Source organism: Protopterus annectens, chromosome 16.part0, assembly GCF_019279795.1.
Source record: "Protopterus annectens isolate FY-2018-M chromosome 16.part0, PAN1.0, whole genome shotgun sequence".
Taxonomy (NCBI): domain Eukaryota; kingdom Metazoa; phylum Chordata; order Ceratodontiformes; family Protopteridae; genus Protopterus; species Protopterus annectens.
Window position 1 is genome coordinate 730,145,045 of NC_056750.1, and position 23,014 is coordinate 730,168,058.

Genomic DNA, 23,014 nt, shown 5'->3' on the forward strand with positions numbered 1-23,014 from the left:
TGGATGAAAATCCCTTAGTGATGAGGTGTGCCACATAGAAGGATTTCCTGACTGTTGTGCTGATGTGGTTATCAAAGGTGAGACCACTGTCCACCTGTGTCCCTAAGTCTCTTATCACACTTTTGGTGTTTAGTGTACTGCCACCTATGTGGTAATTCACAGGTACATGTTTTTTACCAAAGTGGATAACTATACATTTCTTGGCATTGAGCTTGAGCCCATGGCTCTGGCACCAAGCATCTGTATCTGTAAGGCCCTTTTATAGAATATCCACATCATTTGGGGATTCAATAATGGCTCCCAGTTTGCAGTCATTTGTGAACTTTGTTAGCCAGAGTCCCTTTGTGTTGGCCTGTACTTCAAACAAGAGCGGTCCCAGGACTGAACCCTGAGGTACTCCACTTGTCACTTGTCTGGAGCTGGATTTGGAGTCAGCTACTTTTACAGTGTGGGTTCTGTCAGTAAGCCAGTTGGCAACCCATCGAGTGATGTAGGGATTAATGCCCAGCTCAGTAAGTTTATCTATGATTCCAGAGTGGAGGATGGTGTCAAAGGCCTTGGTGAGGTCCAGATACGCTGTGTGGACCACCTTACCCTTGTCCATGGCTCTGGAGAAGATTTTTCTTGAAGAGGGCCAGTGAGGTGCAATGCTTGACATGTATGGGAAGTCTCTTCATAGCATGGGTAGTCTCTGGGTTATGAATCTGTCCCTCCAGCATGTTCTGTTGATTGTGGTAATGAGGTTGAGGTCTCTGGAGCATGTGGTGCGGAGGGATTGGGATTTCTTTAGATGTAGCATATCTAACAGAGCTGGATCAGACATGGCTTTGTAAGTCAAGCAGAGATCGCCTCTAAGTAGACAATATGAGACAGAGAAGAGTTTTTTTTAATCTGTCCATATAGGACAGATTTTTAAGGCCTAGGATCCTCTTTGTGAGGTATTTTTGCAGCATCACATGGTGCATATTTTATGGTAGAAATAGTGCTCTAACTTAAGAATTACAGAGCTATAGTCTGGGTGTAATAAATTTACTCATTACACAGACCTAAGATGCATGCCCAGGGATGGGCAAGGACAAGCATTATAGCACTGTTTGCATGTGATAGCATGATGCACTATGGCAGGGGTTTAAACATAATCATGCCATATTATCTCATTTTTCATAATTGCCATGCTATGAGGCCAATACGAGTGTGATAAAAATGTTGTATTGTTGCAGACTTCTACAATATAGTGACAAGAAAGTCATGAATAGTACCTCGGTATGAAGATTTCAAACTGTGATGCATGCATTGTGAAAGAATACAAGATACTTGGTAAGGTACCTTTATACTACACTGAGTACCCAAGCTTCAATGACAGCAATAGGAGGATTTAAAAACGGAAGGATGAGTAATATAACAGAATGCAAGGGCAAGACTAGTAAATGTTCAGTTGGGGAGGGGCTCACTATGACAGAGAACATAGGGTAAATGCATGACAAGGTAAGTGTCTTGTGGTGTGGTCCACACAGTGGCCTATTTGCAAAGACTGCAAACACTTGCTGCAAACACCATGATACAGATGTTAAGCACAGTGTGTTACTATGCAAGGATGTGCAACAGCTGCATGTACAATGGAATGAAATGCAGCAGGTGCAGAGTGACATGGTATATGAAGACTTGAAGCAAACTTGGATACTCAGGTAACTCGTAACCAGTATGACTTCTACTGGTGCATTTGTAATGCACATGGAAAATGCTCTCTGTTGAGCTTCTGCAGGTGATAACACTCTTATGCAAGACTCTAGATTCATATAGGTTGGTCATAAGCCTGTCTTATACAGATACTACACAATGTTCCTGAGACTGTATTTCCTGGATGCAGCAGCTGCTACATCAGGGCATGGCCACCCACATGGTTCTAGCCAGTGACTCTTAATTAGGTCCACCACTGGGATACTTCATCAAGTCATCATCTCCAGTTCCTGTATTTCCACATTATCTCCATACCTCTCAAGCATACCAAATTCATCTGTATTTACCGGTTTGGAGGTCAAAATAATGGGGTGCCAGTAATTCTTGAATGGCCCCTTTAATTTCTGAATTTCCCGGGTTTTTTTTTTTTTTTTCTAATTTTTTTTTGGTGGGGCCAATTTTTGCTGACATCATCACATGCAGGGGCATGCGTGATGATGTCAGCTTCGTGAGCAGAATGCCAGCCTGTCAGAATTTAGCTGAGGGCTGGAGGGGGTGTGTACTTCTGTATTCTGTGTTTATTTTTTTCGGTACGGCAATGTGTTTGAATTGCAACAGCAGAGTAAACAAACAAACAGCGTGGCAGAGGATATTGAGGCCAGCAGCATCTGTACCAGGTGCAAATGTGGTCATTGCCTTCACCTTGGTTTCTCTATGAAGGTATACTTTTTGTAAATGTCACAGTCTTGACACTAGCCCTTAGTAAGGAATGAGTGAAACAATGTGTGGTTATCATGTTCTCTTTCTCTGGGTTTTTAAGGTCGTTATCTTTTTCATTTAATTTATTCTGTTCAAGCAGACTTGCATTTTTTTTAATAGGGTGGTTAGGATGTTAAATGATTTGATATTCATGTTTGTCTAAATGTATTTCGTATGTGTCTTTTTTTTCAGGGATGACCTGTAAGCACTGTCAGGTTAAATGACTTGCTCACATATGTACCACTCAACTTTTTTTGTTAAGGAATTGTGGATAAATTAAAAAAAATAATGGGATATGGAAGCAGAAATCAGGGGTGATTTTTTAAATATTAATCAAGCACTGGAAAGTATTGTATTCATTGTTTTGTTTCTGAATAGCAAGATTACTGTGCTTTGTGGAAGGGATGACAAATATGGCAGTGTAGATCTTTATTGCTGGGTTCATATTGGTTAAAAGGAATGCTCCAGATTAATGTAACTAAGTTTACTTTTATGGCAATAGTACTGGAGGTGGCAGAGTTTGCAGGTTTGAAATGTACATTCGAAGTGAGCAAATTCTTGTTTACTGTTTAAAGACAAGTTTTAATTCATTATGTCACAAACGATGCAGTTTGTGTAGGGCACGTAAATATTGGTAGAGGAACTATGAAGCATGTTACTGTGCTGTCGGACCCTGATCATGTATTTTAGGCGAGGCGGGGGTGACAGTGGTTTGCAGTCCCAAGAGAAGTAGATCTAGTTCTATATGTAACAGCTAATGGCTTCATATCCACCTTTGCATATAGGGAGAAATGGAGAAGTCATTCAATGAGGTCATTGTTGGCAGACGGTCTTTGATATCGGTGTCTGACTTTGTCCTATTTGCTTAGTAAATGAAAACCTGAGTTTATTTTGTCTATGTGCTGGAAATCACTTGCATATTTAACTGCAGTATCCTAGAATGGGATATTTGTAGTATTTATAAGGGCAGGTCAGCAAAACTAGTACTGAAGGTATACACGCAGAGTGAAAAATTAATGTTATTGCACACAAGATTAAAACATCATAACACTAGATGTTTATTGTTGGTAACACGTATTAATCCTACATAGAAGTGGCTGCACTAAGCCCCCATAAATTCTCCTAGTCACCTACATATATCAGCACTACTGCATTTTAAACTCTTATTAACAAATATGCCATGCAACTGCTTATACTGATTGCATAAAATTGTAACTTATGATAACTGTGATGTTTAAACGTTGTACTTCTACTCCTATGTTATTGATTGTAATTTATTTTACAAATCAATTGCTGTTTTTATCTTAGTTGACATTTTAAATTGTTATTTTTTGCACCATGGAATTTTTCTTCCCAGGCCTCCACTGAAAATGAGTTGTTCTAGCCCAGTGGAGTATCCCGGTTAACAAAATGCAAATAAATAAATTATCAAGCGCATTGCATGTTGGTTGCGCAGGAAGTGAAAATTGGTGATTGTGTTTTGCTGATGCAACCTCTAAGTAGGAATATAGAGTAGATGCTACATCTGCATATTTCACAGTTTAATACATTGGATTGTTTTGATTTAGTGTGTCACAGACATAAGGGTCTAGTACGGATATTTGTGGTACTGTCTTGCTTGAACTTCTCCTGGTCTTAAGTATTCGTTTTGTGCTCCTCTGCCAAGTGATTCTGTGTGTCAGTCTTGAATGTGTACAATGTTTGTATTTATGTTTAGGATGGGTTAGTCTCTTTATGAAAATCTTGAGCATCACTTGAATGGAAATTGTACAGAGACCTGTACACTTGGTAGGTGTCAGGGTCTATTTTTGTGTGCTTGCAAAATTGAAGTAATTAGAATTGATGTTAATGGTCTGTCTGAAATAAAAAACAGGTTCTAACTGGATGTGAACATGATTGCTACATATGGTTTGAGCCAGATCATATGGAAGGCATGACTTTTTGATTTATTATTATAGAGTGGTTTTTGGCATATTTCTTTTCTACTGGAAAAGATAGGATTTTTAATATTATCATGAATGAGTTTTTAAATAATTTTAGTTTTTAGTAGTGTTATAAGTTCAATTTTCATTTCCTATAAAAATTAATAGAGTGCATGTTTCATTTATATATGATGTAATAGTTACTGATGTATGTTATTTTCACGAGTATATGTAATGGTGCAGCTAACAGGATGTCAGTCTGTACATGCTAGAATTGTGGTGGGGCAGAAAGTTGAATATAAAGTGTTTTGCATGCCTACTGTATATTACTTCCATTACGATTTTTGTTAATGCTGTAAAGGGACTTTAACTGATGTTTATGTGTGGAATGTATACAATTTAAAAAACTCCTAAAAACCCACCTTTCAAACAACTGGCTATGCTCCTGTAACACCACTGGGTAAAGACAAAGATACAAGCAACAACTTTTCCCACCAAGTTTTTAATTCTAATGAGACCTTTTGAAAGCATAACAGCAAAATATTGTATCTATAAATGCTAAATAAATGCATGCTCTGAATGTATAAATCTACTATTTACAAAATGTACTAAGATGTGTGACAAAATAGCACTGTATATACCTACTAGCATGTAAAATGGAGGTTTTCTCCTCGGGCCTCTGCTGAAAATGGACGTGTGTCCAGCTGGACTATCCCGGTCAACAAATGTAAAATAAATAAATGTGTATTTTCAGAGTTAATGTTAAATTGGGGGGACATTTTCACAATTATTTGAATGTTGGTATCCCACAATTCCACAGGTGTGGGTGGGGTTATATTATTATGCATGCAAAGTTTGTTAATTAGCATCCAAATTTTTAGACACTTGTACCTAATTTTCATGGGCCTTTCTCCAGAGGTTTGATGCCTCCAGGTTGAGAGGTATGGTTATCCCTAATGCTTGCTGGTCATTAGAATGTGTGGCCTATCTGTGGCCATCACTGGGGAGAAGAAATCATCCATCCATTGGCTTTCAGCATGGTGTGTCATATGAGAGTTCCTATGCTACATCATCCCTCATACATGGCACATCTAGCCCTGAAGCTGCAGGGACCACATGGTACATTTGTCCAATACTCGCAATATGTAAACTCCATGTTGCTATTTGGAGAATGGAACTCTGACTCCTATAAACTGCAAAATGCCTCAGCAGCTACTGCATCCACCTCCTTTAACCCTACACTCATATGAAAGTTACATGTTACTGAGCCCCACCCCACTTGTGCAAGTGGGAATGACTCATTTGGGCTGTGTGGTTTAAGGTAATAACTGGTGTAACAGTGTAGCCAGTCAAGGCACAATAATGCATATCTAGGGAACAATAATGCATGTATTTTTTCTTCATAGCCTGGGAGTAATAATGCTTACATCCAACTTATGCTATGCTGTTTTTATATGGACCATATTTGTGGACCAGGCACCACCTCTTCCAGTGCTGCACATATGGCACCCCTCTCTACATTGCATGGCAGACCACTGAAGCTAGTTGAAGGAGGATTCAGGACCAGACTGTTCACTGCAGCAACAGGTCTCTCAGCCAGTACTGCAGTTCTTGCAAGTTGTAGCTGTTTCTGTACTTCCATATTGCATAACATGGCACATGATACAAATAACTGACTGCAAGTCTTACTGATTGCATCCAAGCAGTGGAAACATTTCTTTAGGAGATAAATACAAATTCAGCAATATTCCTAATCTGTGAATCTGTGTGTTTTCTTACACCATCTCAAACAAGTTCTAAGGGGTTCTAGGACATCAATCATAATGCAGGGCATATCCAACATTAGCTGCAACACACACAACAGTGAAGACAATTATAATTGCACATTGCAATGGAAATTTCATATCCTTGTCTGTGTATCTGGCAATGTGTGCACCTGCCAACTAGGTGACTATCTGGGAATTCAACCCACACAAATTGCTAATAAAGGCCGTAAGTGGGGCAGATGTGGCAATCAGGGGAACTGCCTGAGAGATGCTCGGACATATTTTATATAATACCCTGTGATTTTGTGTAGACCTTAGAAAATGTAAAATGCCTGAGTAGTATTGATATTGACATCCACTATCAGTGGAAATAATATGCTACAGAATCATATCTAGAAACTAGCGAAGAATCTGAGAAGCTGTGAAATTCCTAACATGTCCACTGCTGGTTGAAGAAAAGTCCCCATAACAATGATAGTTAATACTGCACAAATTACAGTGTTGACTGGAATAGACAGTCCATGAGTTTGTCTCAAATCTTTGTGTGGAGGACATGTCTACAATCTCCTGTATGATGTAGCTGATGACACAGACTGGTCAGTGATACCCTGGTCATCTGCATACTGATATATTACTGTTACATAGATGACTACAATGCACTACATTCTAAGAGCAGATACTAATTCCTGTTATTCAGCTAATGCTGCTGGTTTTCCGGGTGTATAAGCATGAATTATGCTTCTGTGCTCCTGCACAGCAAGAAATCCTGGTGTTCAAAATGTACAAGTCCCACAGCCCTTAGCCTTTTGGTCAGAGTTCTGAAAAGCTCTACCATATTTGGTTTTGTCAGTAGTATCACTGATAAGTCTTGTCAGTATGATGGCACTCAACTGCATGCCTGTTTCTCCAACTGTACAGATGCTCTAATTGGCTCTTTGAATTTCCATCCTTCTCTGCATAACCTTTCCACAACATTATTTCCTAAAATGCTATATGCTAAATATTTCTGAATACCTTGCAAGTGTTTGGATATTTATGAAAATGTTTGTAGTGCATTCAGGATGTATGAAGGCATCCATGACAGTGGAAAGGGAAATCTTGGATGTCATTGATATGAAATCAATTTGGGTACTAGATTTTCCAGAAGTACTTTTTTGCTTGCATCAATTTTCCAAAAACAAACAGAAGTACTTTGAGATTTTAAATTATTGAATTAATCTTACTGAAATATATTTATGAGGGGTCAAAACATGTGTGATCTTAGAAGGTAGATGTTGATGCAGGCATTTGTCATCCAGGCACACTCATACCTGTGTCTAGGTCTATAGGCTGTTATTTTATCTGAAAAAAACACACTGTTCTGTGTCATTATAACATGAACTTATTATGCAGAAGTTTTATATCATCCCTGCAATTCAGAAAGAATCCCCCCAAAGGATCTAAGAGCTGTGGCCAAAAGGGGCTGTTTCCATGATCCCAGAAAATGCAATTCAGAGATACATTAGCCACAATGATGAAAGACTTCTTTGCTGGTAAATCTGCATGTCTTTGAATGTTGTGGTGTTACTGCTTGTGCTAGTCACCTGTAGTGGCATATTGGCACAGGCAACATACCTGCCCCCTAATTCACACACGCACATGCGCGCGCACACACAGTTTCCATATCTCTTACTTGTCCTTGATATGTAGCCTGTTACTTTTTCCTTTTTCCATTGTAACTCACAGATAACTACCGTCTGACAATAATGTCAAACAGCAGAGCTTTATTCTACTTCTTGATGTTCTGAAAATGCATCTTGATGCTACACCTGTTGCTATATTAACTTTGGACATGCCATGGAGTAAAATTTAAAAGTCTCCATGGTGTTATCTACTACTCCTTTTGACTGTGTTTTAAGCACATCCATTCAGAGATATAGCAGATCCCCCACCCCAAACAGACACAAACTAATCTCTCTTGACTATTCCTGCTTGTAAAGAACATCACTGATTTTGCCTTATGTCTGCCCTGTCCCTCATTGTCACTTTAAATGAGTACTTTCAGTGGTTCTTTTTGGCGCCAAAAAGTTTTTAAATTTGTCAGTAATACACAGTAATGGTGTTCTGATGAAGTCTGTATTCACAGATGAAAGCGCTTAACCATTATTCTTGTGTTTGTTTGTGATTGGAATAAATCGTGCTTTACTTGATCGGGTCCAGTTGCACTCGTATTGATTTACATAGCTGAGACAGTTCCGTCTCACTTGTTGCTATTTCTACAGTTGGTTTTGGCTTTTTGGGATATGCCCTGTCCCTCATAACTGATGAAACATTGTAGTCATTCAATAATACCAAACAGGAGAGTTTCATACTTCTTGTAAGTCAAACATATTTTTATATGTAAGAGTTGGTTTACAGTGCAGAGGACAAATGTGCTATTGATCAGATTCGCCCAGAGCCAAAGATGGGGGAGGGGGGGTTCAAAGTTGTTTTCCAATTGTTCTATTGTTTTTTATGTGACTTATGGTAATAAAGGCAATCCCTAATATCTAGTGTTAATGCAGATGGCTAAAGCTCTGCCCATGTCATGAGTTTCTATCTATGCCAAGGGTACAAGGTTCAAATCCCCCCCCCCCCAATTCTCATTTTATTTATTTATTTTTGATTGAGATAGGATAATATTTAATGAATGTCTGTCCACTCCTCAATCTCTGTGTATCTGTGATTACATAATTTGCTGAAAATCTTTCTGACATTTTAATCATGTAGGACTACTACTTTTGTACCACACAAATCTAAAACATAAATGGAACATAAGCCATTAAGCTCATAGTGTAAAGTGAGCCATAGACTGCACCACAATTACTTTAAGAAATTATTCTGGACAGATTCTAGATATTAGGTTTGGCCTAAATGAAGAGAAATATTTAAAGCTGTCAAAATATTATTTTCTTCACAGTAAAATCACTTGCTTTACATATTTTCTGGGAATGTACCAGCAAAACCCAAGAATGGATTCAACCCTTCAGTGCATTTTGGTCAATAAATAACCCAAAAATAATCTAAACAGTATCAAGTTAATTGACAAGCCACACAGACACATAACAAAAATTATCTTGTTTATCTGTAACATTTCCTTACTGTCATTCCACAAGGTATCAAGAAAGACTTTTTTTCCCTCTGAAAAGTTTCATTGACTGTCTATAGTTTTTTTTTTAAGTTGACAAAAAGAAATCATGTACTTAAGTTCACTTTATGGCAGTCATGTTGGGAGACAGAAATTCTGTTTAGATATAGAGTAATTGTTCAAAGAACTATCCTCAGGAGAACTGACAGGACGTGTTTCAATACAGTCTGACATGTCAATTTTCTTAAGATGATATCTAGCAAAGTAATGAAGAGATCTACTTTATTTTGCTACAGTCAGCTCAGCAAGTTCTCTACCATCTAAGGGACTGCTATACAACGCTGTAAAAGAATGACTGACAAGAGCATTAGTTCTGTTCCTGATGTAGACAGTGAAGCAGGGGCGTAGTTATTAAGTGACAGTCACTTGAGTCTGAAAATTCATATAACCTTCAGGACACATTTACCTTAGAGCTGTCATAAATCAGGTAGATTAGACTTGGGGGAAAAAAAGATCATACATTAAGTATTCATGAGGCAATAGGGATTTCAGAAAACTAAAGACTTCCTGGCATGATGTTAAAACTTGTCACTTTGGACACTTCTGTGCTAATATAATTTTTTCACTTTCGGAAACATTATTTTTAAATTTTATGCAAAAAATGATCTAACACTCAAGTCTTAATGAAACATTAATGGTAGTAGACTTGTCTCATGCCATTTTAAAGAAGTACTTTTCACTGATTGTTGATGCAAACCTCATACACACAACAGTTGAGCATCTAATTTTGTTTACAATGTTTAAAGTATGAAAAGAAAAAGTACTGATCCTTATAAAACACACTGTACAAAAAGCATGTAATAATTCAAGGCAGACTGAACACAGAAACACTTGTCTGTATAACTAGTAATCATACTTCACCATTCACTCAATATAATATTAATATAATGAACATAAATATTGCTGATAACAGTACTTTTTTATTATGCTGTGATGCCCACCACTGCTGCCAGTATGTGATGAGCACCACTATGTGTCATCCCCATGCTGGGCCAATAATCAAGGAGCCTGAATCCTCACCACCGACACTGGAGAGGGATGTGCCCTTGGAATACAAATGGAAACACTCAGTATTTCCAGATGCAGACCTCTCTGCATCAAGTACAATTTCCCTTAAGAGCACACAGGAAACACACTCAGCCTGTGGTTTGAATGCCTCTATATCTGTCTCTTTTCAGATCCTCAATAAGATTATCCACGGGTACAACTGTAGGGTTAGGTCCTCAGCCGAGTATCCGAGCCAAGTCCTTCAGCACCTCCTGTATAAATCCAGTGCTTCGTGTCCCTGCCCCAAGTAACTGACACACACACACACACACACACACACACACACACACACCTGGGAAAGGCTGGCACAGGTCTACTAGCTATGCCCCCTTCTACCCAGACTATAAGGTACTTACCTCTGCCACCAGACACTTCACAATCAGCTACTCTAAGGCCCTTAAAGGGTGTCAAATTACACTGTGCAATATTAGTACCAATACAAATGGCAGTAGTTCACCAAGCCAGCTAGCCCTTCTGGAGTGGGCCACACAGTGTCACCAAATAAATATAAGTACTCTCAAAGGTTACTGCTTTCTAAAAAGGACCATCCACAATGAAGCTTTAAATATTTAATAATAAATAATAAAATAACAAGAAAACATTAAATATATATCCACAGTAAACGGCCGAGTTCAAATCACAAAATATTGAAAACAACATTGATGGACAGACTCATACAAATAAAGAAAAACAGTTTCTAAACTAAATTTCACTATATTCTTGACTAAATCTAAGAGAATTTACTGTTCCCTAATAACTTATTTGAGCAAGATGAAATACATGAGCAGTCTTTCTAGTCAGGCCCCAAACAGAATACTCTCTATTCTGAGATTATTCCCTGTAAAATATAATATCCAAAATGACTTGCAGAGTAACTTCATCTGGTCACCTGACTATAGGTTCTCACAGTATTTAGTTTTGACATTTGTTACAGGACATTAGCAGACTGCTACAATAACATTTAGAGCTTCTATGGCAATGTCTAGGATCTAGAGACATTTACAACACTTCCCCCTTCTTTACAAAAGCTAACAGATAATGGTGGCTCCCAAATCCAGCATATCTAGTACTACTCAGCATGATAGGGTGATTTTTAGTGAGTTAACAGGTCTTTTGAATTTCTATTATTTTTCTTAAACTAAGCCAGCTGGTTAACCATTGCTGTGCCAGTGTCCTCTATTAAAACATATACATTTATTTCAGATACCATAATACATGTACATTTCTCTTCATTTCAGCAGGGTGCAGTGTTGAAACATTTTAACATAATTAACACAAGCAAAGCTCATGACTACATTTTCAGCACAAACATCTGTACAGATCAGTTTGATATACAAATGGCATATAATTATTTGCAAAATTCCAGCTAGCTGTGCTGGCACAACTCATATATCCACTGCCCTACTTCTCCCTGGCATAGCTGGCAGTACCTCCTATCATCACATAAGTTATGAGCCAGAAAACACACAGTGAATAATTTTACTGGCATAATTTTGCTTTCCTCAGAGCTTGGGTAACACTAGGCTGGGGATCATATATCCCTGTCTTGAAAAACATGAATAAATACTACACTTCTGCTACCACTACTACTACTAACACTATCTCTACTTTTGCTACTATTAAAGTGATTATTACTGCTACTACTACTGCTACTAACTCAACTTCTTTTTCTTTCGGCTTTTCCCGATTAGGGGTCGCCACAGCAGATCACCTGTCTGCTCATGATTGGCAGTGGAGTTTTATGGTGCTGAGTTTCCAGCCCGGGGGCCCAACGTTCCACAGAAGGCGCACACATGCATGCACTCACGCCTAGGGCCTGTTTCTTTCACTGGTTAGGAACAAGCCAGAGGGTGGAATGTGGTGAATAAGAAGAGAAGCAAAAGGTAAAAACAAAGATGATGGCATCAGAAGCAAATATTCAAGATTCAGTTCTGTCTTCCTCCTACAAGACTGATGAGTGAGTCAGAATTCTACTAAGGATGAGAAAGGAATAATTTCAAATGTCCATATCACGCGTCTAAAACATAACTAAAGCTCAGAAAACCATCTCATGCTTGGTAGCATTTTGGTTCTTAAAAGATCCCGTCCTTGTCATCCAACTGGTTAGAACATGCAGTCAATGCATCAAAATGGGGGGAGAGCATTCAAAAAGGTAATCATCTTATGGTGGGCAAATTAAAGGCACTCTCAGTTTGTCACTTGTAAGCACAGGGACATTGAACCTAGTTGCCAGTTGAACTTGAAAACTGTTTTGTATGACAAGCTGGAGGAAGAATTAGAAGTGGCAAGGAAGGATAATGCCTGATCTAAAGACTTAGAGATATGGTACAGAGGAGGAGTGACAAGGGGCCATTTAGCAATAAAGATACAAACTGTAAAGGTTTGTAAGGCACACTAGCTGAAAAAGTCCAACGGGCATGAGTCAGTTGGCTGGAAGGATGTGGATTTTGCTTTGATCATGGAAGTGAGGTGCAAACATAGATACGTAGCTAAGTGACCACAGTATCCAATTTGAGTTAGAGAGTTTAAGATGGCAAAGATAACACATTTTTACATAGTATCATGTCAGACGTAGTACCATAATATTTATTTGTGTCCAGGCAGCTATATAATCTGAGTAATGGGCTAAGGATAGCAAGCTGGGGGTCAGACATTAGCTTATTTGAAAGACTAAGCTCTGGTCATAAGCTATGGCAACAAGTGTTCAAGATGAAATTTTCTGGGCATTAATTGCCTGACACACAAAAAGCTGAGGAGCAGAGTGGCAATTGCTGTTTCCTTATCACTGCCAGTTTGAATTCTAAGTGAGTGAGTGCAATGATTCCTTTGGTTTGGGAGATTTTTCTTTTCCTTGAGTTAGTCTGACAGAGGAGTTTCATATATAAGTTTGGGATTGTAGGGTTTGTTCTCCACATCTTGGGGTGCAGGAATTTGTCCCCTGTAAAGAAAAAAAAAATATGCAGTTTAATTTTTCACTGTTCTTTGTTTCAGGCATTAGTTTTCAGTGTTTTGCTTTATCTGTGTTCTGATGTTCAAGGTTATATAGTAGAATCATATTATTTCATAGAAACTTTTTATAATTATAAAATAATACAGTTTAAACATGCTTTGAGCTTGTCAGTTGAATTTGCTAATACATTATGAGGAGGTGTTCCCCATTTTGCCCACTTGTTCCACTCTATGAGAGATAGTGATCCCAATTTTGAATATGCAAGATTTGGAGCTATGCTTCTGGTATGAGAGACAAATTCAGCAATAATCAAGGGAAATCAGGAGCAAATTTCTATGTTACAAGTACTACTATATGACAAGTTGACACTGTAATAGGTATTTGCATTAAGATGCAGCTGTGAAATAACTGAAGTCTGTAACTCTATTTGCAGTCATGATTTGTTGAGTGTATTTCACCCACTATCCCTCAAAACCATCACTACAGAAGGGGATTCAGGAAGACCAGTGAAAAGTTCTGAGCCAAAGTCCATGACATCCCTTTACATCAAGGTTCACTGAGAGGTACAACTGATCTCATCCCTCCCCTTTTAAAGTGACTTTCCCAGGAGACAGGTTAATGATATGAGGCCCAGAACAGGTACAATATCCCAAGAAGAGACAGATATATGTGACCACTCAGTTGGCCTGTGATGTTCATAGGTAGGTACTAGGCTATTGGCCCAAGAGCCAACGTAAGCCTAGCCAACAAGGTTCCATGACTTATGACACCCAAGAAAGTTATTTTCCTGTGCCATTGTCAAGCAGAGACACAGAAGTGATCCCCAGGGTGTATTTCCTATTTCCCATCCACTCATTCAAGATTTTTCTTGAAGAGCGCTAATGAAGAACTTTGCTTGACATAGATGGGTAGCTTGTTCCAGAGTATAGGAAGTCTCTGGGACAGGAGTCTATCCCTCCAGCATGTCCTGTTTATTGTGGTGACAAGGTTTAGGTCCCTAGAGCATGTAGCTCAGAGGGATTGGGATTTCTTTAGGTGTATCATGTCCATCAGCTCTGGGTTTGACATAGCTTTATATGTTAGGCAGAGATCACCGCAGAGTAGGCGATATGCTATGGAGTAAAGCTGGAGTTTTTTGAGTCGGTCAGTGTAGGGCATTTGTTTGAGGCCAGTAATCCTCTTTGTGAGGAACTTCTGTGGCCTTTCCAGCTGCTTCAGATGTCTTTGTGAGGTACATTTCAAACGGGGCGTTGTACTCTATAATGGGTCTAATGAGTGTCGAGTAGAGGGGAAGAATGTCCTCTTTTTTCCTGGATGAGAACCCTTTTATGATGAGGTGTGCCATGTAGAAGGACTTCCTGACTATTGCGGCGATGTGACTATCAAAGGAGAGACTACTGTCCACCTGGGTCCCAAGGTCTCTTATCACGCATTTGGTGATAAGTAGATTGCTGCCTATGTGGTAGTTAATGGGTACAGAGTTTTTAACCAAAGGGGATGACACTACACTTTTTGGCATTGAGCTTGAGGCCATGGCTCTGACACCAGGCATCTGTCTCAGTGAGGCCCTTCTATAGGATGTCCACATCATTTGGGGACTTGACTATGGCTCCTAGTTTGCAGTCATCTGCAAACTTTGTTAGCCAGAGGCCTTCTGTACTTCAGAGAAGTAGATACCAAACAGGAGAGGTCCCAGGACGGAACCCTGTGGTACTCCAATTGTCACTGCTTTGAGGTCATATTTGGAGTCTGCAACTTTTACAGTGTGGGTTCTGTCAGTGAGCCAGTTGGCAACCCATCTTGTGATGTAGGGAATTATACCTAGTTTAGTGGGTTAAGCTATAATTCCAGAACAGGGGATGGTGTCGAAAGCCTTGACGAGGTCAAGATAGGCTGTGTGAACCACCTTACCCTCATCCACAGCTTTGTTGACTGCCTCGAAGAAGTCGATCAGGTTCAGGATGCATGATCTGCCTTTCACAAACCCGAACTGGGTGGGATCCAGAGTTTGGAGGTTACCAATGTCTTTGTTTATGAGTTCAATGATGATACGTTCCATGGCCTTGTAGACCAGGCTCATCAGGCTAATAGGTCGATAGTTCCCGGGATCAGTGGTGGCTCCCCCTTTGTGGAGTGGGATAACTGTTTCTGTGCACCATTCAGTGGGCAGAAAGCCTAATGGTGAGGCTATTACTGAACACGGTGCTTAAGTGGGGAGCCAGCTCATTCTGAAGTTCATGTAAAATGCAGCCTGGGATGTTGTCCAGTCCCATGGATGCTGTGTTTTTGGCTTATTTATTCAGAAACTCCTCTCCTTCAAGCTACCTCCACAGGAAGACCCATGATATGAACATGTACCTGCTGGGTATGTGATGTTAAACTTATCCTCTGCTTTGAAGTCGGGCTTCATTCCATCTAAGCCACGGCAGTAGGAATGAGAAAGCATAAGTTTTGTTAAAGTCTTCAATTATAATTCCATTAATCTCCACAGGGTGCAAGTGTATACCATCTTGATTGTCTGTCAGTGAGTATATATTTTTGCTCTTCTGTTCTTAAACCTATGAGAAAGAAATGTAGATGCTGACAATCCCTGGTCCATGTAATCAACTTTTTTCTTCCTAACATCTGCTGATTTTCAACAGTCAGAGTTATCTTACATATGTGTTTTACCTTTTTCAGGTTAGCTAACATGATAATCATTGAAATCCCCTTCACTGAAAGATTCTTTAATGCAAAAATGTCCACCTCCATGAATATAAGTTGCCCATATATATATATATATATATATATATATATATATATATATATATATATATATAAACACCGAAAGCTCAAAACACTGACAATGAGATCACAGACACCACAAAACCGAAAGTTCAAAAACATGCAAATTCACATGCCCGACAAACCACAATCCTGACAGTCAACAAAACAAAACAAATTCCTTTTCCGAAAAACACACACACAACACAAGCACACCAAAAACCTTACAAACCTACAATAAACCTTACATACACAACTATGTATGCACTAACCTTAACACAAACCCTAGCCCTAAGGTCCATCACTATCGCTCACTTACGTTACCTGCACCCTCACCCTACAGTCCGTCACTATCGCACTAGTTTCGCATGTCGGTGTTTTCAGCATCGGGATTTCCACTTGTCGGGTATTTCCTCTGTTGGTCTTCTGGTGTCGGTCATCTTGTTGTTGATTTCGCTTGTCAGCCTTCTCAGGTAGACCCATATATATATATATATATATATATATATATATATATATATATATATATATATATATATATATATACATACATACATACACACACATTTATCTTTTGTGCCACCATTCCTTTCATTTTGACCTTAAACTTCTCCAAGAATTCCATGAAGAAAATTTCATCTTCCTGTTCCATTTCCCAGATGCCTCCAGTAACAGCTACAAGCATTAATGGGAATAGCATCCAATTTCCATTCACTGTGTATGATAAACCATATATGATAAACTCTACTCCATTTCTAATATCACAGTAAAGTGCTCCATTATAGCAATAGTGTACAATGTATTTCTTAAACAATTTCAACAACTGTCTATGCACTAACCAGTAATGCACCCTACTTACTACTATTTCTTTTGTGGATAGAGACAAAACCATTACCTGTTCACTTGGGGAGTGCCTGCAAATGGTCCACAGAGGTCAATGCATTATCCCAGTAAACAAACAAATAAATGATGAAATACCCTAGAGGCATGATTTCCAGGTGTTTATTAATTCTAACTCCTGTATGTAATGTTAAGTTTGTACTTACTTTACATAGCCTAAATCTGCCTTCATGTCTATAATATCTAAGTGTTGTATTTACTTTTTTTGTGGCCTAATTCTGCCATTTGGTTTTCTGTTGAAAGGTTGTGAAGGATCGTATTAAACTCTCTCATCAGAGCCATAGGTACGCCATCAGACACCCAGAGCAGTCTTCTGATTGGACCCCCTTCAGAATCCAGAGTAGAATAATAAAGAACAAAAAGGTATTTCTAATGTAGCTTTGGACCAAGGAAAAAAGTGAGGACCGCTATAAATAAATAAACAAGACCCATGGACTCTGCACTGTAGTAAAGTAAAGCATATCCAAGGTCCATGCTGGAGTTACTAAGATACTGAGCAGCTAAATACATTCATGTGTGAAGCCACAATGTCACTTATGGCTTCTTAAATGAGTACTGATACTGTCCACATGTTCTTACTGGCTACCACTGATTTATACCTCCTAAAACTTTGCACTAGGGGTAAGGGCCCCTTCAACATACCCTAATTACAACTACTACTATCACCATGGGATTTAAATCCCCTCACAGCTTATTTAGAAAGCACCTCAAGGAATCATCAATATCTTGTCCATCTTTACTGCTGTTAACATAAAAAAATAAAAAGTATCACTTCTCTCATTTGTTTTGTGGCTTTTAGAATTAACAATCTTTCTCATTTATCTTTCCTTACCTCATGTAACTTTGATGCTGAAATCGGGGTTCCTATTAGAACTCTGAATGCTTGAAATGTCGACTGTCATATGGTCAACACCATATGATCGACATTTCAAGAGTTCGAAGGTTAAACGTAACAGCACCGTTCGGTGCAGAATGGGAGAATTTCCCTTTTCTGCACTGAAGTGCAGTCTCGGAGTTGGTATATTTAAGTAGGGGGGGTGCAGGGGGCCTTGCCCCCCTGCCTGCACCGTTAAGGTAAGTTTTTTGTTTTATTATATAGTCAGACTTTTAAACTTCAATCATATGTTGTCGAACATATGGGATTCGAAGTTTAGAAAGTTTGAATATATAATATAGACCCTGAGATCGGGTAAACTTTAAGATAGGGGAAACACTCAATTCTCAGCATATTTCCCTAGGTTTAAAGAATGTCACAGTCTTATTTATTCATTTATTTGAATTCTGCATATTGCAAAAATACCATATATTCTTTCATTTTCATTCATTCTGTGATTTTCAAATACATAGGACTAATATCTTAGAGAATGAGTCAAACCATAAGGCTTTCAAAACATTCTCCATTTCATTTTAAATGGATTTTATAGAAAGGCAGTCAAAGAATATTTGAATCCAACCTGTGTTACAGACCTGTGTGCATCTCCAACATTCAGTTTTTCTGTTTTTGGCAATTTCAGCCATTCTGTTTAGTGTTAAGATCTGTATATAAATTTCCCATTAAAAATATGCCAGGAGAGAGTCCAAGATGTGCTTCTGAGAGATTGTAATAGTGTTGATTTGTTCTTATCAGTTAGAGCTATGTTATGACCTGATATAATGTAATATTTTTTCCAAAATTTGTCATTTAAGTTACTATTGTATGCAATTTTTTATAAAGTTTAGAAATTAAGTTGTTTTATATTTATTATATACTATTTCATGGAATAGTTGTATTAATTTTGGATTTTCTTTATACTGAGACTGTGAAAGCATAAGATATTTATCTTGTGCATGTGTTTTTGTTTTGTAAGTATATCCAGTCTTGAGGATCTATATTAAATTCATTTAACAGTTGTAAAGTTGTTGTGCAACCAATACTTTACTGTTGCAAAAAAATCATTTTTTTGTTTCCTAAACTTTCGTTTTTTTCAACGAAGTTTTGTCAAAAAATCTATAGGTATTCCAAAAGGGATCATTGTCTCAAACCAGAGTTTCAGGTCGATTTTACTGAAAATTGTGTTTCTAAATGTTTTTAGAATGACATTTATATAAGTAGTTGATGTGGAAGTGGAAATATTATATTGTATACAATCACATACATAGTGCCAAAATAAATTATCTAGGCTTCTATTATTAATATTACTACATTTTTTTATTCAATAGAAGTGATATATTTAAAGTCTTCCAAATGGAATCATCATTTTTTATAAGCTGTTGTTAAAATGTGCTTGCTCTGTTGGTGTGTTTTCTTTTGGTCAAAAAACGAATGGCCAGTACTTAGTCATCAGCACAAAAGTCTTTATTTCATGCTGTAATAAATATCCGAGATGAGAGTAGATACAGCATACCAGTTTCAACAATAAAAACTTCTTCAGTGCCACAAGCAAACATAACTCCGCCCCCCTTTAAATAACAATCTCCACATCATTGGTTAGTCAAAAATGTCCATTAAGCACAGGAGAAAAAAGTGGTCCTAAATGGATAATCCATTTTTTTCTCTTTCTTATCCAATACATCATGCCAGCCTAATTTATCTTTTCTATTAGACATAATCCTGTCTATTATGACAAAACTAAACTTAGCTGTAGGATGCTTAATAGTATGTTTGTAAAGGACATTGGATTGATGAGCACATCCGACATCACTAAGATGTTCAGAAATACATAATTTTAATGCGTGAGAGGTTTGCCCCACATAAAAAGCTGGCCAAGTACATATAGCTAAATAAATAACTCAGTCCAACTCACAATTCCCATAAACACATATATCAAAAACATATGAGGTGTTATGAGAAGTGAATGTAGTGTAACAAACGTTTAAAAAACTACAGTGACTACATCAAGAAACTGTCCATCTAAAGTAGTCTGCTGTATCCTAATATTAGTACCACTGATTTTTTTTTTTTATGATGATTAAACCGAACCCACAATGCCTTGCACTTCCTGTAGGAAGAGAGACATTTGGAGGGTATCAAATCCCTCAAGGTATCATCGGATAAGATCCCAAAATGTTTATGTACTAAATCAATCAAAACCAATGTATTACTACTGTAATTGGTAACTAGTCTAAGTGGAATTTCGGAAGTAACTCTAGTTTTATATTGTAACAAGTCAAATCTATCCAATCTGCTGACCACATCCCTTAAGTGAATTGACATCCTGGTGTTTGTACACACCATTACAAAACCTAGTAACCAACTCTTGTTCTTGTAGGGCAAGCATCTCATCAGAGGAACAAATCCAATGAAGCCACATAAATTGCGCTTTAGGAATATTCCTGATAATATGCCAAGGACGGGAGCTACTAGTCTGTAAAAGAATATTAGCCTGTGGATGTTTTCTATAGACTTGAGTACCTAAGGTCCCACCATTCTGTAGGTAAATTTCAATGTTCAAAAAGTGATTTGTGTGAAATCAAAATTGCGTAAAATGTATGCCCCACTTGTTTTCATTCAAGAAGTCCACAGATTCAACATAAATAATCTGCATCTGAATGCCAAACTAACTGGCAATAATCTAGGTAGCAGCACTGGGTGTCCATTGATTCTAAGAAAATAGTATCAGTTGGATCATAAATAATCTATTCCTCAATATAGCCCATAAATAAATCTGCATAAATGGGTGCAAAAGATGCCCAATGACAGTTCCCTTAAGCTGCAAATAGCACTCATCTTTAAAATAAAAATAATTTTTATTTAGTACATATTCAGTAAGGCAGACTAAGAAGGTATTAAATCCTGGGCTATATAAGGAAACACGATTCAACCAATATTCCGGGGCCATGAGGAATATTGGTATGCAATACTGACACATCCAAAGTACACATGTACCACCCTGGTTCAAGTTGCATCTCTTTAATAATATTCAAAAGCTCTGTGGTGCCCTGTATACGAAATTTTACATGTTCCAACAATGGTCTCAAATACTGGGTAAGGAAAGCAAAGAAATGTTCCTGAGAGACCCTCTACCAGATACTATTGGTCTCCCTGGAGGTTGATTCAAATTCTTATGAGTTTTAGATAGCATAAAAAAATATTGCTTTATTGATCCTTGACTGTCAAACGAAATAATTGCCTCCTCCAAAACAAGCTCAAAAATTGGTCAATATCAGACTTAAATACAGGGGTGGGATCCAAAACATCCTTTGGTAAAATTATTGATCTAACAATTGCTTATGGGCTTCAGCTACATACCTAGCCGAATCGCAAACTACCCCAGTACACCCCTTGTCAGCTGGGACTAATATCCAGTTGTTTATTCTTATGGAGAATTAACAAAGCTTGTCTTTGGGCTGAGGGCAAGTTGTTAGAAGGAATCCTTAAATAGGATCCATATGCAAAATGCAAGTCTCTTAAGACCTGTTGTTGGGAAACTGCCATGCTCTTATTGGAAGGTGGTATAAATGTGGACTGTCCAAAAAGAAAGCTGAGGGATCGTATTCCTTATTAACTTGCTTATTATGAAAAAACACCTTGAGATTCAACAATCTACAGAACAAAATAACATCCTGAGCAAAAACATCCTCTGGCACCAAATAACTAAACACAAAAACCAAGTCTTAAACAATTGAACTTCAGTAGAAGATAAAGAAAAAGAAGAAATATTGAGAAAATGTGAACTTCCTACTGTGGTATCATTAACCTCCGCAATGTTTCTAGAGTTGGTACTCTGCTTATGGTGCTTGCATCCATCCCTTATGTAACACAAGGGACACCATCATTTTACCTTTTCTTTTTAGCAGAAGGAGAAACAGATGGTGTGCCCATATCTGTATATGTTGCATAGGAGAATTCCTCAACAGATGTCTCTGAAGTACTGTCAGCTCTCGTAATAACTGACTTTTTCCTTTTACGTTTACCAGATGTCTGATGGCGTTCTTTATTTTTGGAAACTGTAACCATTTTCTGGGCATTAAATTATTTCCCATGTTTATAGTCCTTACAATCTCTGGAAAATTTCTTGATCATACATGTCTTTAAATCTTTTTCCAACCCTATTAAATCTTTGGTTAGATTAACAAAATGCTCCCGGTAAAGAGGATCCTGTTCATAGGACTTAAGCTGTTCACAAAGCTGACAAACCTGAGGTACTAAATCAACAGTTTTAGGTTCATAAAAAGAATACAAAACTTTAACAAACACCATCAAAGCCATTTGTTGGGCCTCCTGTCATTCACAAATCAATTTATCATCTGGACCCTTAACATATGCTTGTAAGCATACTTTGAGAGTCCTTGGTATACAATTTTTCACATTGTATGCCTTAAATACTTTCTGGTGCCACACATTAGGTCTTAATTCTTTCATAGTTGAAGATAGTTGTCCAAATGAATGCAGGAAAAAGATGTCACATTGGTACCTCTGTTGTTAGTACCAAACCCTTGAAGGTTATCAGAAATTCCCACATCATCTTTGTCAGCTGCTAGCCCTTAAAATAACTGAATCAAATCCATGTTGATATTGTAATTATTCAGATTCAAAAAAAGAACATTCACATAGAAATGGAAACACCTTTTTACTAATGGCATAACAGTACTGGGACAATCAAAAATACATAACAATTTGTCTCAAATCGTACTTCCAACTTATAAAGAACACCCTTATATTAATGCAAACTCGAGGAAAAACTGAGTAGATTTATAAAACAGTAAATAAGTTCCCAAAACATCATGTTGCAGTAGCCAGAGACCTCTAACCTGATAATTCAATATGATAGATCCTAAAATATGAGGAAAATGGTTTCAAGCAATGCCCCTGCAAGTAAAGTCCATCAGGAAAGGGGAAAACCCCCTCAAAAACAGTACATGTAAGTCAGAAAATCTCCAACTTTATTCAGTTTGTAACCACCAGTAAATTGTTAGCTTGTTTGTTCTTTGCCACTGCAGCTCAATTGTCAAAAAAACATGGATTGAACCAACTTGGATCAGTTGGAGGACACCAATAAGCAGTAAAACATTCGTAACTTAAAGACAAAGTAGACAATTAAGCCAACAGTTCTAAAACAAATACAGCTATAATGTTAGTGTGGAT